This window comes from Sebastes umbrosus, chromosome 2, assembly GCF_015220745.1.
Source record: "Sebastes umbrosus isolate fSebUmb1 chromosome 2, fSebUmb1.pri, whole genome shotgun sequence".
NCBI lineage: Eukaryota > Metazoa > Chordata > Actinopteri > Perciformes > Sebastidae > Sebastes > Sebastes umbrosus.
The window spans coordinates 14,151,592-14,168,113 of record NC_051270.1 but is presented as its reverse complement, the minus strand read 5'-3'; the positions used below and the strand labels follow the sequence as shown (position 1 = coordinate 14,168,113).

Genomic DNA, 16,522 nt, shown 5'->3' with positions numbered 1-16,522 from the left:
ACCGGACAACGCCGCGGTAGTAACCTGTCAATCACAAGGTCGCAACACCCTAAAGCATACCCGGCTTTATGGTCTATTTGACTCTAAATGGGACCATAATTTACTAAATGAACATCATGTTGTATTGAAGAAGACGTGAAAAAAGCAATTGAGACCATAAACTCATGTTTACAATGTTTACTGAGGTAATAAATCAAGTGAGAAGTAGGCTCATTTTCTCATAGACTTTTATACAATCAGACTTCTTTTTGCAACCGGAGGAGTCGCCCCCTGCTGGCTGCTAGAAATAATGACAGTTTACGGCACTTTTGCATTAGTTTCACTTCTCAGACCCAGTAGTTGCCCACCATTTGCTATTTTGATTTAAACTGTATCAGGGTCCAAAGTATAGTTCATTGGCCGAGTTCTGCGGGTTTCCATTTGACAAAATGCGTGATGTTGGTTTCACATGTGCACAAAAAGTTACTGACAAACATATTTATTGTGATTCTTATCTATTCCAAGAAACATTAGTTTATGTCGCTTTCCCAAATGTGCATAAAGCATATGGTCACAACCAACAGCACTTACAGCTTGATTTAAAGATATCAAAACAGCAAGTCATTGCTATCCATGATATATGAGCAACCTGTCAAAACAACTCGACTCAGGATCATTTATAGAGGAAGCAAATAGGACACTTTCAGAGCGGGGTGCTGCATCAGTTGACTAGTCATGAATCATCAGTGTGAAGAGAGAGGTCCTCCTACGTAGAGAGAGAGAGAGAGAGGGTGAGTGAGATGTGGGGACATTTTTGGGACTTTTGGAGCGGGACAAGGTGCGTACACGGGGATGAGTCATAGGGCTGTGCACCTGCACTGGGCTGCTCTGACTTCATCACTGTCTGCAGGGGTGGAGCTTAGGAATTACTGGTCACGCGGAGCACACCTTGTGCTCAATGAATCATGAATTCGACCTTGTTGCATGTTAAGAATTCTTGTTTTCATCCCCTCCAACAGATACTACTCATATTACATAAAATTTTTGAACAATAACCTGCTTTTCATTGTATGTATAAAGACATAAAATATTGACCACCACCATTCAGTTCACCAACAAGCCAGTAATCAATGAACAAGACTAGAGCTGCCGTCACATAATTAGAAATTTGCTCTTCGCTCACCGCAAGGTATAGGGTGCAGAGCCTTGCAGAGGCAAAGCACAGCGCAGGTATATTATGCCAACAAAAATGCATAAGGAACGTCATTAACTGTTTCTAGGCAACAACAACAGTTGTAGCTGTTATCTCATTGGTTGTGCTTTGAAAGGTAAGCGACAACCAAGGTCAAAGTTGAAATGATTTGAGCTTTGAGAGCAATGCTTGGTGGCATTTTGAGTGGTGCGTCACTTCAAGGGTATAGTCGGGCGGCACCGCTCTTCCCATAGGAAAACAATATATAGCACAGCCAGTGCAGAGCGATTTTACCGCCGATCACGTGTGGGCGGTTTAAGAGTCAGTCAGTGCTTTGAGCTAAATGTCAGAATGCTAACTTGTTGATGTTTCGTATAATTTTTACCCATTTCACCATCTTAGTTTAGCGTGTTAGCGTGTTAACATTTGCTAATTATCATCAACACAATGTAGGCCTATAGATGGCGCTAGAGGTCATTAGAATTTACCCTCTTGGAACTTGAACTCTTTGTACCAAATTTCATGGCAATCCATCCAATAGTTGTTGAGATATTTCAGTCTGGACCAAAGCGATGGACTGACCAATTGACCAACATTGCTATCCCTAAAGCCCCGTCGCTAGCATGGCTAAAAATAACACTTAATAATGAATTTAATAAGTCATTTTGCAATTGCCAGAAGTAAAAAGCTAACGAAGCTGAAGACAAACTACACCACGGTCACATGAACGCGAGTATACACAACGAGGCTGTAAAGGGGGACCAGTCAGCGTGATGACGTTTTTCACGTTTTTCAAAATTCACGAGTGGGGTATTTACTGATGTATTTTATATTGTAGAACAAATCGTTGAAATCTCCAGCTTGTGTAAACCACATACCTTATTTCAGGCATCTAACTAAAAACCCATTCAGAAAACCCATTGACTTCCAGATGAGGGAACCAGAAGTGCTAAAATGCTAACTCATTTCTGGGTTTTAGGACTCATTCGTGTTGCACCCTATACACACAATACAAGCTCATCTAAACTTAGAGCGCATTTGAGCCTGTTTATCTAAACATTGACTTGATCTCATTGACAAAAGCCTTTTGGGCCGCTACATTCACACAACACCCTCCAAATCTGGTGTTGTGTATTACTGAAAGAGTCTGTCATATACTTAACCCCAATAAAAGCTCCACGGGTGGCCGTGACCTTAATATGAATAGCTGCTGTATGCTCCCCGGTGTGTTCGCGTGCCACGACAAGGGGATATTATTTGAGTGCAGCGGCAGATTAAGGTTGATGTGATCAACAACCGCTGAGCGTTTGTGAAATACAACCTTCAGGACTTTAAAAAAACAGCTCTAATTGATGGTTTTTCTTCTTTTTCTAAATCATGAAATTATTTCTTCAAAGTGTAAAATGCTCCAAATAAACCCCGGCGTGCTCATTACCAGGAGGCCACTTAATTCTTATCAAAGTGCTTCACCCAAAGCCGCAGAGCTACTCAGCATCTTGTTATTGCATCTTCAGTTTGGGAGTGCAAACGTCTGACTGTGTGCAACTTTAACTTCGTCTCCTTTTTTTCAGTGTGAGGTAGAGGCTCATTTGCACTCATAATTTTTTAATCCATTTGTTTTTGGAGAACTTAATCACAATTTGAAGGACTCTGTACCTTAATGTATTCGAATATTATTGCACCATATGTCACTGCAGAACAAATAGAAAAGCATTAGAGAAAATTCCACCCATTTTAAAGGAATTCATATTGCTGAGTCGTCCATCCGCCCCCCTGTTGTTGCAAGCCTGCGACTTTTGCACAAGTTGGATGATTTTAATCTTCTCAGAAGTAATCCTTGATTGAATTTGAGGGATTACTGAGGACCTGGCAGATAAAGGAGAGCAACTTTGACTTGGCATCTGTCTAGCAGAGATCATATAATAGAGAGAGAGACATGCCCATAGTGAAAGAAAAAGAAAGACAGGGAGAGAGAGAGAGAGAGAATGAAGTGCCATAAATTTGTCCCCCCACCTGTCACATATTTTTCCAGTTGGGGGTGGTTGGTCTTTGCTTTATCTGCTGCACAGTCACGCAAAACCAGTCAGAGAGTGACAACATTTCCAGAGTAAAGTGTCGTGGTTCTGTCAGACCGGGCTATCAGGATGCAGCCTCCGGCGTTCTGCTCCTGGCCTGGTTATACTGTCGTCACATTTCTTGGTGTTAATAATCAAAATATCTGACAAATTCTCACATTGTCTCTCGTGCCACCAAAAGCGAGGAAGCTGGACAATAATTATTAATGTTATCTTCTCCCCCTGCGGGTGTGAAGAGTGGTTTTGTGTTATGCATGATAATTTGTTTTGTGTCCGTTCTTGTCAAGAAAAGATAATAATCATTTTGATTGGACGTCCTGAGCAGAATGTGCAGACAGGATGTCTGTTGTTTTGAGCTTCTAAAGGAAAACTACATGACCAGAGTCCACAGTTCTTTTTACTAAAAAAGAGATTACATGAATGGTTGAGTCTGGTTGCCTTTGCGTATAATCCCATGTAATTCTATTTGTGGTGGCACTCTCAGTTGTCATTCATTGTTTGACGGTTGCAGGGTAGCGCTGAGAAGAGAGAAAAGGGGGGACACTGATACCCAAGAAGAGAGCAGGAAAGCTTTCTCTCAGCACAGAAACCTGAAACCTGTCACTGTCAAAATCTGAGAGAAGATTTGAGTCTCTTATACTGCAAAACACATTTGATATACTTTCAAAAAGAAAATGCACATCTCTATCCACTACTCCTAGGCCTACATTGTTGACAACATACTGTACAGATTGTTGTGTATGCATGATTTTTTCTTGTCCAGTAAAATTAAATTTGCTGCATTTGGCAACACTTGTACTTTAGACTTTTATAATTGTCATGGGACATATAACCCTCTGTGCCCCACGGCAATTTGGGGGTTGTTTTTACACTCTTTTATATAGTGTTACAAATATGCTGCCATATATAAATGAAAAACAAAACAAACAAGAACTTTTTTTTTTTTTCAAGTTCCAAGTTTGGACAAAAGTCCAATAAAAGGCTTTCACAATCTTTGCATACATACGTGCAGCTCCTTGCAACAAATCATTTACGCGTTTCCAATAAGACATTGTTACGTAACACAAAATACCCCAAAGAAGTTTATCCAACTGTGCTATTAATAAAAATTAAAATAAGAGAGTATGCTTTCAGTTAACTTTTTATGTACTTATCATAGATATACTTAACAAAAGTATACATAAGTATACTTGGCTTATACTGACAAAGTCTAAGTGTACTTGACTCATACTGACAAGTACAGAAAAGTCTAAGTATACTTGGTTTATACTGACAAGTATACAGAAAGGTCGAAGTGTACTTGGCTTATACTGACAAGTACAGAAAAGTCTAAGTGTACTTGGCTTATACTGACAAGTACAGAAAAGTCTTAGAATACTTGACTCATACTGACAAGTACAAAAAGTCTAAGTATACTTGACTCATACTTACAAGTACAAAAAGTCTAAGTATACTTGGTTTATACTGACAAGTATACAGAAAAGTCTAAGTATACTTGGTTTATACTGACAAGTATACAGAAAAGTCTAAATATACTTGGTTTATACTGACAAGTATACAGAAAAGTCTGAGTAAACTTGGCTCATACTGACAAGTACAAAAAGTCTAAGTATACTTGACTCACACTTACAAGTACAAAAAGTCTAAGTATACTTGACTCACACTTACAAGTACAGAAAAGTCTAAGTATACTTGGTTTATACTGACAAGTATACAGAAAAGTCTAAGTATACTTGACTCATACTGACAAGAACAGAAAAGTCTAAGCATACTTGTCTTATAGGCCTGCTTGTACTTTATCTTTTGATCGAGATATACTTAAGAAAAGTATAATTAAGTATTCTTGCCTTATCGGCCTACAGAATACTTATCTTGTAGTCGTGCTTACTTTTTGATAGAGTAGCCTAATAAAGTGTGTGAGTGTGTGTATGCATATTTTTTTGTCTATGAGATTTCTGTATTTTTGCATAGTTCACAAACACTTGTAGGCTACGTCAGACCTATTTCCCTCTGACACATGGGGGGGAAAAGACATATAATCTGAAATGTAGGTTCTATTTTCTTGCTTTATTTAACTAGAAGTTATTTGTTGAGGGAGTGAGTGGATCATGTGTGCTTCAGGCTCTTTACAAGGCAGCGTGTGCTGTAGGAGGAGCTAAAGTTTCCAGCTTGAAAGCAAACCAGCCTCTCTTCAGTCTGTAACAGAGAGGAGGCTCGTCTTTAAACGCACCACGGATGATGGACTTCACTTCGCTGGACGCACTAAACGGACTCTAACGCTTATGCGGATTTACATGCTGTTACGGTCCATTTTTTTTCGACAGTTTTTCCAAGACGACTTGAGGTGTGACCGAGATTTTCCTTTTTTTCTTTTTGTGCTGCAGCTCGTGGATGGTAAGGTCTTCATGTGCCTGCTCGGTGCGCCTCGTTTATCAGGTTAAACACCTTTACAACAGGGAGAGATGAGACAGGGAATCTGAATTGCACCTAAATTTAGTACATTTATGTGGTTTTTTTTCTGGGGAGAATGCTTTGTGGACGTTTTTAGTCTGGCATAAATGTAAAATGAACTATTCAGCTGAGACTATGTATTCTAATATTGGAGCTTTTGCGCGTAATGAAGGTTTTTCTGAGAAATTGCATAGATTGGTGGTGTTTTTTGACTCACAATAGTCGATATTAACCCAGATTTTTAATGCATCCCTACATACAGTTTGTGGTTTTGCATCACCTCAGAGCTGCTTCAATGTCATTTCCATCAGGGATGTGCTTAATGAAGGTCTCCTGCACTCTATTCTTCTTGCTCTTAATGCAAAATCCCCAAAATGTGATTAATAAAATCTAATTAAATTGCAGCATTAGCAGTGATTTGCAGCACTGTTGTAAAAAGCAGTGTATGTGTAGGTGGGTACTAGACTGCCTGATGGACTGGCCCAGTGTTGTTTTCCATCCAACCATGTGATTAAACAGCTGCTATTAGCATTCAACTCAAAGAAACAACAAACCAGAAACACTTCTGTTGCATTAACCCAGACTTTTAATGTATCCCTACACACAGTTTGTGGTTTTGCATCACCTCAGAGCTGCTTCAATGTCATTTCCATCAAGGATGTGCTTAATGAGGGTCTCCTGCACTCATTGCTCTTGAGAAAAATCCCCAAAATCTGTTATAAAATCTAATTAAATTGCAGCATTAGCAGTGATTTGCAGCACTGTTGTAAAAGCAGTATGTGTAGGTGTGGACTAGACTGCCTGATGGACTGGACCCAGTGTTGTTTTCCATCCAACCATGTGATTAAACAGTTGCTATTAGCATTCAACCCAAAGAAACAACAAACACTTCTGTTGCATTGGCTTTATTTGCACCAGATTTAAAAGAAACATTGGCAAAAAAAAATTGCTGCTGCCTGCTAAAAGGCCTGTTTAATAACATACAGGTCTGTGAACACCATGTGGAGCCTTTTGGAATTGACTCTGTCCAGCTTTACACTTGCTTAATGACACCTTCCTGTTATTCTCTTCCAAATAGCCGCCTCCTCTAATCTCTGCTGGTGTGTTGTAAAAATGTGTTGACATGCCTCTCATATCACTCTGCAGTTCTATGAAACAAACACCCTGGATAAAAGCATCCTCTAATGTGTACTTTATCCTGAACTGATGGGAGCAAATCTGGAGAGCCGAAGCCTGGGTGTTTAGATGGTGCTGATATGCTTTGCTGGAATCTGACTGTAACTGTCCGGTGGAGCGGTCTTTTCCCCTTTGGGCCTCTGCTGTTCTCCTGCTCCCCTTTACCAGTGTGCGATACTGTATCAGTAACACTAATAACACCGATAGTCTCTGGCTCTCTTACTGTAAACAAACCTTTTTCTCTGAAAAGCACTTGCAAAAGCATCTTGCGTGATAAAATCCATCCTCCCTCCTCTCTTTTCTCTGAAAAACACACACACATATGCACAACACACACAGACCCCCGCCCACACAATCACGCACACACATTCAAACACTCAAAACAAACAGGCAGACTCCACCCAACACTCCACCCACTGTAACAACTTCAGAGGAATGGTCAGCATGTGGAGAGGTTGTGGTAGAAAGAGTTGGAAGGGAAGTGGAAACCGGGGAGGGGAGTACGCACTCTGGTTGTATTTAACCCCCAGGAGGTTTAGTGATAGCCCCATGTAGTGTCCAGAGGGGCTGGAAGGGCTCAGTACAAACTGATGGGAACTTGCGTGTCCAGGGTTCCTGTGTGCATCCTCCCAGTCAGTGTGGACATGTGGGAAAACAAGTCATTTCACTGGGCTGAGACCAGATTGCACCCAGGACGAGGCAGGCCTGAAGCCAGCCACGCTGCCCTTTTAGGGTGACCAGGTGTCCCACTTTACGAGGGACTACACAGCATTTTTATCCACATGTTGAGACGATGTCCCACATTTTGATCGACTCTAATTTTCAAAATTCAAACCACTGCAGGACAGATGCTTTTTTTTTTTTTTAAATCTGACTTTTATCCAATGGCTTTGAAGAAAGCAGCTGTCATCACGGGCTGTCTGTGTTTGCTGTCAAACTGCGCACACGTGGGTCAAGTGCCGGTTAACATGTCACCGTCTTTGCTACTACTTATAAGTATTTCTAAGCCGGTGGAAGGCGATTCTCAGAGAAATTTGTGAAATTTGCCAGTTATTTTTCAATTTCACACGGGGGGGTTGGGGGGGGGGGATACGACTTGAAGCGACACAGTTCACGTGAGTCTCACAAGAAACGTTTGGCTCAAAAACAGATGTGCGGATCTATGGATGCATTCGGGCAAAGCATAGATATGTTACAAGATAAAAGGCAGAATAGAAATGTATTTTATTTAAGTTAGATAGACATTATACCAGAATTGTAGACTACCTCTCAGCCTTGGTAACGTGTCCCACATTGTCCCACACAAACATACTCTTTGTCCCACATTTGGTTTGTTGCCATCTGTTCACCCTACTGCCTTTCCATCAGCTGAGTTGAGTTAGTGCACATGAGTTTAAAAAGGGGTCGTTGTCCCTCCCAAATAAAAAGAGCTACGTGCAGCTTAGGCAGTGGAAGGCACGTCATTTGCAAGAATTTGCAAGAATTCCTACCGTTAATGCAACCTAAACTGTGAAAAGTCCCACCTCGCTTTGACACCCGGGCGATAAGGTTTAACTGTTCGCATTTGCATTCACTAAAACCTGGCTGTAGCCCCGTTTGACCGACCGTCTCTGATGTGTCTACACATAGCTTTGTTTGCCAGTTACGAGGCCATTCATATTCAGTGTGACCTGCAGGTGCTGTAGAAAGGCTGACCAGGCCCTGCAGGGGTTTAGACGGTGGGGGCCAGAGGAGGGCTCTCTGAACGCAGGTGATGTCCCTCTGGGGCCGAGCACATGAACCTGAAATTAATTTCTCTAATTGCCTCTTCTACCTTCCCTTGTTGTTTGCGCTTTGCAGAGTCTGGCATTACTTTCACAAACAAATCTGTTTTTTGATAGTAAAAACATGTGCTCCACTTTCATTTGACCGGTCCGTATGAGACTGCTGTCATGTGCCTCTAGCTGTAAAGTCCACACATATCACAGCTCAACCACAGGATTACGCCAGTCCTATTAGACGTACGGTGTATTTGCTCAACGCTGTTTAGCAAATGTGTGTGTATGTATAGAGAGAGTATACTTACCTTCATTAAATGTGGTTTGTGCTGTGTTTACACTGGAAACTCAACATGTCATGTATCTTAATAGCATTTCTATTCTATATTTGGACATCTTATGAAAGGTTAATGCAATATTCTACAGTCTAATAATGTTAAGTCTGAGATTGAGCAGAGGAGAAATGGTTGAGAGGGCCAGAATATCAACTATAAACTTAGATATGATATTTCTAGTATTCCTTTAGTTGTAATAGAGGAGCGTGTTCACACTCGCATAATAAAGTTGAGCCGTGACAGAGCCGTGTTTAACCACGTTTGGGATCAAGCTGCAAAGCCGGGTTGTTAAGGTTTATATCACTGCACTGTGTCCATTTGACAAGTGTTTGAGGTTGCCAGAAGTGCCCTCTGCATCAACTTGGATGAGGCCTTAACTGAGGTGGCTGTCTTTTGGATGGAAACATATTATATAACATGTTCCTCTCCAGAGAGAAATAAATGTCTTCCCCCATTTTCCCTCTCTTGTTTTGAAAGAAATGCAGAGAAAAAAGATAAACTGTGACTTTTGTAATGGAAAACAGACTTTCTGTGTGCCTGGAATGTTTTTCCTTGCGAATACGCTGATATCTACGTCTTATATTTCAATTGGAGCGATATGGATACAGTCATTGTGTTTTTATTTTGCCCCCAAGATAGTCTTGAGATTCAGTATTTATATATGAAATTACAAAATATAACCGTATTATTTTGCTATACAAACAAAGAGCTTGTATTCTGACATGTGGCAGGAGGGGAAAGTTATTAGGGGGCACTTGCAGTGAATAAAAAGTGTCCTTTATTGCTTAGAAGAGATAAGCAAGCCATTTATTGAAGGGAATACTGCAGTTTTATTTCTTTCTTAAAGCTTCTATTCTAACACATTAATAAACCACACTGCAGTGCTTCCATCCATGTGTCCACTTGTTGGGTATATCAGGTATCAAGTAACTTTATGTGAAGCTATAGAAAGCTACAAGCATGTACTGATTCAAGGATGCTTCAGTAAAGAAAACAAATTTATATTAGGGACTGTATGAAAATTATTAGGGGAGGAAGGGGGGGTCAGAAAAGGGGAGGGTTTTGTCATTTTTCTTTTGGTTGACGGGGTAATCTGACTTTGTTAAGAGAGCAGTGGAGGGTCTTTTCTTTTTGTCACTATGTATTTATATTTTATTTCAGTCTTCCCTTGCAATATAAGTAATGTACATCATACATCGTTACAGATTTTACAGATTTTTTGTAAAAAAAAAAAAGGTGTTCGTTGCGTTATGCACCAATTTGTTAAGTTATTGCAATACATTTTGCAATTTCTAATATAACCTTAAAGGTTAGAGGTTGCAGAATGCAACCAACTGAAACTTCCCCGTGTGCCAAGCGTGTAGGAGAACTACGGTGGCCAATGCAAAAACGTGAATGGCCCTCTCTAGAGCCAGTGTTTGGTTTGTCCATTCTGGGCTACTGTAGAAACGTGGCGGCCAGCTCCGAGAAGAGGACCCGCTCCGTATGTAGATGTAAACGGCTCATTCTAAAGTAACGAAAACATTTCTGCCAATAGATCCCCCTAAATGTTACACATTGTTCCTTTTAAATGTGGCATCAGGGGCTATATTTTATTATTGTTTCATTAAGATATTAATATTTAGGGTGCATATTAATTAGGGTGCAGGATCAAATGAGTTGTACCAATTTACAGTCCACTGTTTAAGTATTACTATATGACATATTTGTGGAGGGGGAGTATTGCACTACTAAAGAAGGATCCAAATATTGACACTGGGGAGGGAAACATAAGATTCAGCCCTTCTCCCCACCCAAATAATTTTCCTACAGTCCCTTACTTTTATCACTCTTTCATTGGAAATCAATTCATCATAATGTCATCCATCTTTCTAATCATTTCTAATTATTATCATTACGCCGTTAACTGTTCTAGGTGAATAACTCCATTATGAGACCGTTCCTTATCTGTCCCATGTATCAGCTATCATCAGTGGGACTGTTGCCAGGAGGGACCACACTGTTGACTTATTACTTCCTTTATTGGCGGTGACTGCTCGCAGAGACAAAGACGGAGCCCCTGACAGTAAACAAAGCAGAAGTGCTTCAGCTGTTCCTTTTGATGTCGACATGTTTGCAGAGAGTAAACAGCCAACAGCCTTGAGGCGGCAAAGCGGAGAAACGACTCAAACTGTGTCATGCCTCCACCTGGAATGAGTAATCTCAACAATCTTGTGGTCGAGGCTCGTCGTTAAGATCGTCAGCGTTCGTACCTGAACACGCTGACGTGATTGCAGTGTGGGTTTGCAAAGGTGAAGCAGGGGCCAAGAGACAGAATATCGTCATCTGATCCGCTTTTTAAATCCTATTGCCCTGCTTGTCAAATCGCGTAAAGAAATGAGTCCTCACATCGGTTTAACTGCGGGGATTAATCGTGCCCCCCCAACTCGATGTTTAAGTCATGAGATGAATAGCCTACTATGGATCGCCAAGTCTTTGGATTTGATGGCGTAATTAGCAGATGAACTGTGATGCTAACACAGCGTGGTCCAGAGACCTCACAAAGGCCTCCATTGTGTGATTACATGACTGTAAATCTTCAACTCTCCTTTGTCACGCCACAGAGTTTGTTCACAGACTTGACTGACATCATCATCAGCCCGGCAGACGAATGAGATGTTGTCCTGTGCTGTTGTGGCCATTTGTAGCTTTGATAGCAACAACTGCTCTCTATACATCTTTGTTAGAAAGTCACAAGGAGGGCCAGAGTGGCAGGGAAATAAATGAAATGCTTTTTTCTTTTCTTTTTTCTCACCGCTGACGTCTTAGACAGTCATTAAATTGCAGTCTGTCGAGCTGTGGAGCCTTAAAGCAAGTGGAAATCTAAATTCCTCTCTGTCTCTATTTTGTTATATTCCTACCAGAAGCAAAATGTTCAACTCTAATCACGAGGATTTCCTGATTGGTCAGCGCACTTCATTAAATGCATCATCAGGATAAAAGTGTGGAGAGAGCTTTTTTCAACAAGGAAGCAACAACAGGAGATGAGTGTAATCTATTTTCCAATGAGTTTGCAGTCTAATAGTAATCATTGCGGATCCCCAAAGGTTCCCGTAAGTTCTGTAACACGGCTGTGATCAAGTGGGAGAAATGATGCCTCCTATCACACTGTATTCTGACAGACACGTACAGCTCATTATTGACGCTTTGCGGGTTTTTCAAGAACCGATCTCCCACTGTTCCCCGTCAGGCTTGAATAATTTGAGGCAAGGGCAACTCTGTATCATAGGGAATAAGGTGACCCCAGCTCTCCTTTAAGCACTTATCTCCTCTGCCAGTTCTGCTTCACTCGCTCGTTTGAAATGATAATTGCTCCAACCTGCGTGGCAAAGCTGAGCAGTATGTGCACAAATGTAAAAGGGAGTTTGAATATCAGAGCCTATTCGAGCTTTGGACCGCTCTTAAAGTGGTGTCACATCGTCTTCGCTCTTCATTTCAACGATGTGTGTGTGTGTATAGCATGTTGGGATAGATGTCACAGAAAGACAAATCCCGTTACTAACCTGAAGACAACACAGAGGGACGTGGCTCCTGCAGTTCATCACAACATTTTAATGAATGCCTTTAACTCAGAGACACGGGCATGATGGGATCATGGAAACGGTGCACGTAGTGTAGTTAAACAATTAACACGGACCTGCTCAGGGTCATGCAAAGCCAATTAGGGCACATTCAATGTCCAGCCTTGTACCTGATTATAATGTGAAAAGGAGGCTTGATGCAAAGAGGTGGAACAGTCAGTCAGCGCGTTAATATGCATTCTAATAACTTAATTATGAGCAGATTAAGGCATGCACCGGGTTATTTTATTTGGTTAACTCTTTAGGGCCTGTGTCCATATAGCGTCTTTGTCTGGCAGAAAGGCGCTGGCAGGGCACTGGGGAGCGATTCATCCAAGCGCTCTGAGTGCTTTTTAATGTCTCTATGACAACAATATCTGGACAACATATCACCACTCTAACCACCATTGTATGATAGACTAGCATCTCCCCTTGCTTTTTACCGTCTATTTGGGTGATCTCTTTGTTTGACATTGTTTTTCTCACCATGAGCACCAACTGAAGGATGCTTGCCCTCATGAATGAGCTTGACATCGCTCAATCCATCGGAGATAATACATCAGACCGGCAATACGTCATTCAGAGTATAGGTTCGAATGACCACGCCCCTTTTTTGGGGAAAACAATCCCGTGTCCCTCATAGATGGAAACAGAGTAAACAGAAGCAGTTGAAACATGTCTGCAAACTTCTACTTTAAACAAACCGGTAATAGTAATAACGCTATGCCGAAGAGTTGATGTGTAGTTGGTTGCACCAACAATAAATCCGAAAAGGCTGATCTCCGATTTGTTCCCCTGCCATGTCCTAATAAAGATATAATTGAGGGGCTTTATGGCTCCAAGTTATAGACCAGACCAGCATGGCGTCATCGCTGAGGCTGCGATCCCGTTTGGGGGAAAGAAACTCGCTGTTACATGAGAGAAAATGATGAAAAGCTGTTGTGCGGCGGGTTAACCGAGGCTTTCACACTGAGATTTCAGGCATATACGATATGTGAATATTCACTGTCAGTGTGGTAAATCACTAAATGATGCTGGTGACAGTGACTAGCATGGCTAGCTAACGTTAGTTTGAGTGTGAGGCTGCTGCAGTAATACAGTCATACATTAACATTATAGCAGCATCAGACTGTCGTCTCCTACTAAATCTCAGCCTATAGATCAAACAGTTGGTTATTAACAGGCTGGTTAATTACAGACAACACTTAGCCGAACGTGATTCAATCAAATATATATATAGATGTCTGGATGAGCAATATCCAGCCACTGTGGTGGACGGGGGAAGACTGAAGGGACATGGCAGCGATCAACCTTAATTTATTAACGAATCGCGAACGCTCAGGTTCAGGCAAGATCGTAAAATAATTATTAGACATGTGTATAAAACAAACGTTTGTAAAACAAGAGATGAATGCATAGGAATTTGTCAAAATTACAATCCAAACATACGTCAAATTGCATTGACGTCTATGGGATCTTCTGTTTTCTTTTGCATGTGGCGAGCATATGCTCTCTCCTCATTTGGAACAATTGAAAAAAGACGCTGGCGCTCAGAAAAACACCCAATGTGGACACAAGCCCTTGTTCTTTCTAACCAGTAATAGCTAATAACTATTGTTTGAGTGTTTTTAGCAAAATGGCTTTCATGTTACATTACAAGTAACAGAGCTTTCACTAATTTGCTCTGTAAATTCAACAAAATCCAAGATTTGAATCCAGTTGCAGATCAACAAATTCTACACATAATCTGTTACTAAATTAGCACATTGAACATGCCATCACTGAGCTGAACTGCTTTCTAGTTTAGTAAGTTCACTTTGTGTCTGTAAAAGGAAACTTTGATCCGTATTCGCTTTTACCCGATGGCAGTTTGAACCACTAGCGAGTGAGTCATTTTGGGGTCGTGGGAAGTGACTGCCTTTCGTAGGAAGTTTGATGTCTCTTGAGTAAAATCCCAATTTTGTTAGACAGTATTTTCCTATAATTTTGTTGTTGGAAAGTCATCATTGTGTATTTGAATGCACCAGGGACATACCACAGCAGGATGCATTACAGCCAGTCGTCAACAGAAAGATGATTCAATGAATAATTAATAATACATGCAGGAAACGTCAGTATCCTCATATTATCACTCTGGGATCACACATGTGAATCAATAATTCAGTAAACGCTGTTGGTTTCAATTCTCAGAGACGTTCGCATTACTGTCAAATAAACTCGGGATGGCAGATAATACTGTGTCCAGGAAATAATACCCGCTATCTTAAGATTTCAGCCTTTCTGGATAATATACTACAAATATAAAGCATCCAAAGTGCATCGGGAGTTGGTCATTTTAACAAAATAAAAGGTTTCGAAATTTGTCATTTTTATTTGCATCAAAATACACCAGTTTTTGAGATATTTTCACTTCTTATCTGTCTTCGTTGTTTTTGTAACACCCTTATTGTAAAGGATTGGAGAAGTGCCAAATCAATACCGTGTTGCAACATATACATTATCAGCTGCTTGCTATCATAAACACATTTGCATAGAGGAAATGGAGAGGCATACGTTAAATCAATGGCTCTTGATTAGCAAATTTGTCTCCTTTCACAGGAAGTTTGTCCCCAGGCGTCAGGATCCTGAACCTTTAGTGTGCAGCTGTCCCATATTACAGACCTCAAAGTTGGAGCGTGCATAAAGGTTTTCTATTTTATCCCGGGTTAAAGTCTCTTCTGTTGTGTGCTGACACGGAGGCCTCGGCTGGTTTCTGACTGGAGGCTAGAAATGATATTGGAGAGACAATATAAGAACATTTTTCTCTCTCTGTGGCTGTGTCTTATGTGTGGGTTTGGTCTGTAGCTTAGGAGAAAAAGAGAAAGCAAGCAGCTTAGTAGTAGTCGATGTCCTATTGATTCCTTTACTTCTGTTGACATTTAAATCTCCTTTAACATGTTTACTTTTAACATTTCATTTCCTGCTCTATATGAATTTGTTTTCAGAAGCAAAAACAAACCTGTCTGGCTGAAAAGATGTTTTTGTAAAGTCTGTGTTGTGTTCAGCTTGTTATGACGAGGTCGTCCATATTAAAAACTACTCAAAGGCCTCTTTGAGAGGATATCCTGGAGATTTGTCTCTGATAGACATATTACCTGTAAGCTGCTGTACATTCCTACGAAAGCAATGAGCCGTTTTAACGCCAGACATCCTCAACTTTTTACAGTTTATTTTTAACCCGGTCGTGATTTATTTAGAAGTCTGCCTTCTTGGTGCTGGGAGCAGTCTGCTCAGCTGAATCCTTCCTCTTTAGTCCCCTCTGTCCCGTTCCCAGGTGGGCTGGATGAGAGGAAATGTGGGAGCCCGTGTTCACACAAAGTGCCGTACATAGCGCTGTATTTCATAAACGGTATGAAAATAACCTTTCCACCCTTGACTGAGGAATCCACTTAAAAGGTTTAGGATTCAAACAGTTTAAGTTAGTTTACAAAGTAAAAAAAACTGTTTTCGCTCTAAATCCTCTATTTATTAGTTATGTATCAGATGGACTGTTGAAGTTTAGTTGTGAAAAAAGTAAATATTGGAGCTCTTTAAGTGAAATTTAGCCCAGCAAACGCAGGGTTGCGGCACTGTGTAGCCAAATTGCTCAATCTTTAGCAGTCCCTCATCGGGCCTTTATCGTCATGCTGCTCCGAATGCAATCGAAACAAGGATTTCATGGAGATTTATGAAGTAAAACTGATTTCATGGACCAGGAGCACATTGCTTTTACTGTCCTTTTATCCCCAATACTGAAATTTCCTGTTGGAGCAGCTGATAACAGCTCAGCCCTGCTGCTAGAATAGACGTTCATCGCTGTGTTAACTGGACTAGAGTTCTTTTAAGTTTTTGTAAATTTATAACCTTCATTTTAGTGGCATTTGATGACTTTACGAATTTTCAACATATAACCGGATCTCCCTGACAGCTTTCTTGGCCT

The 16,522-nt window shown here is 40.8% G+C and overlaps 1 protein-coding gene across 2 annotated transcripts in view; it reads left to right on the top strand.

The window, feature by feature from the left end:
- Positions 1-16,522, top strand: part of sema4bb (sema domain, immunoglobulin domain (Ig), transmembrane domain (TM) and short cytoplasmic domain, (semaphorin) 4Bb) — a 65,051-nt gene that overhangs the window by 4,853 nt on the left and 43,676 nt on the right. Inside the window, exon 1 of one of the 2 annotated variants that reach the window (XM_037757697.1) lies at positions 5,400-5,640. The exons of the other annotated variant lie outside the window; for it this stretch is intronic. The gene's annotated coding sequence lies outside the window, so the exon portion shown is untranslated. Of the gene's footprint in view, positions 1-5,399; positions 5,641-16,522 lie in introns of those variants that run through there. 2 annotated transcript variants of the gene reach the window in all.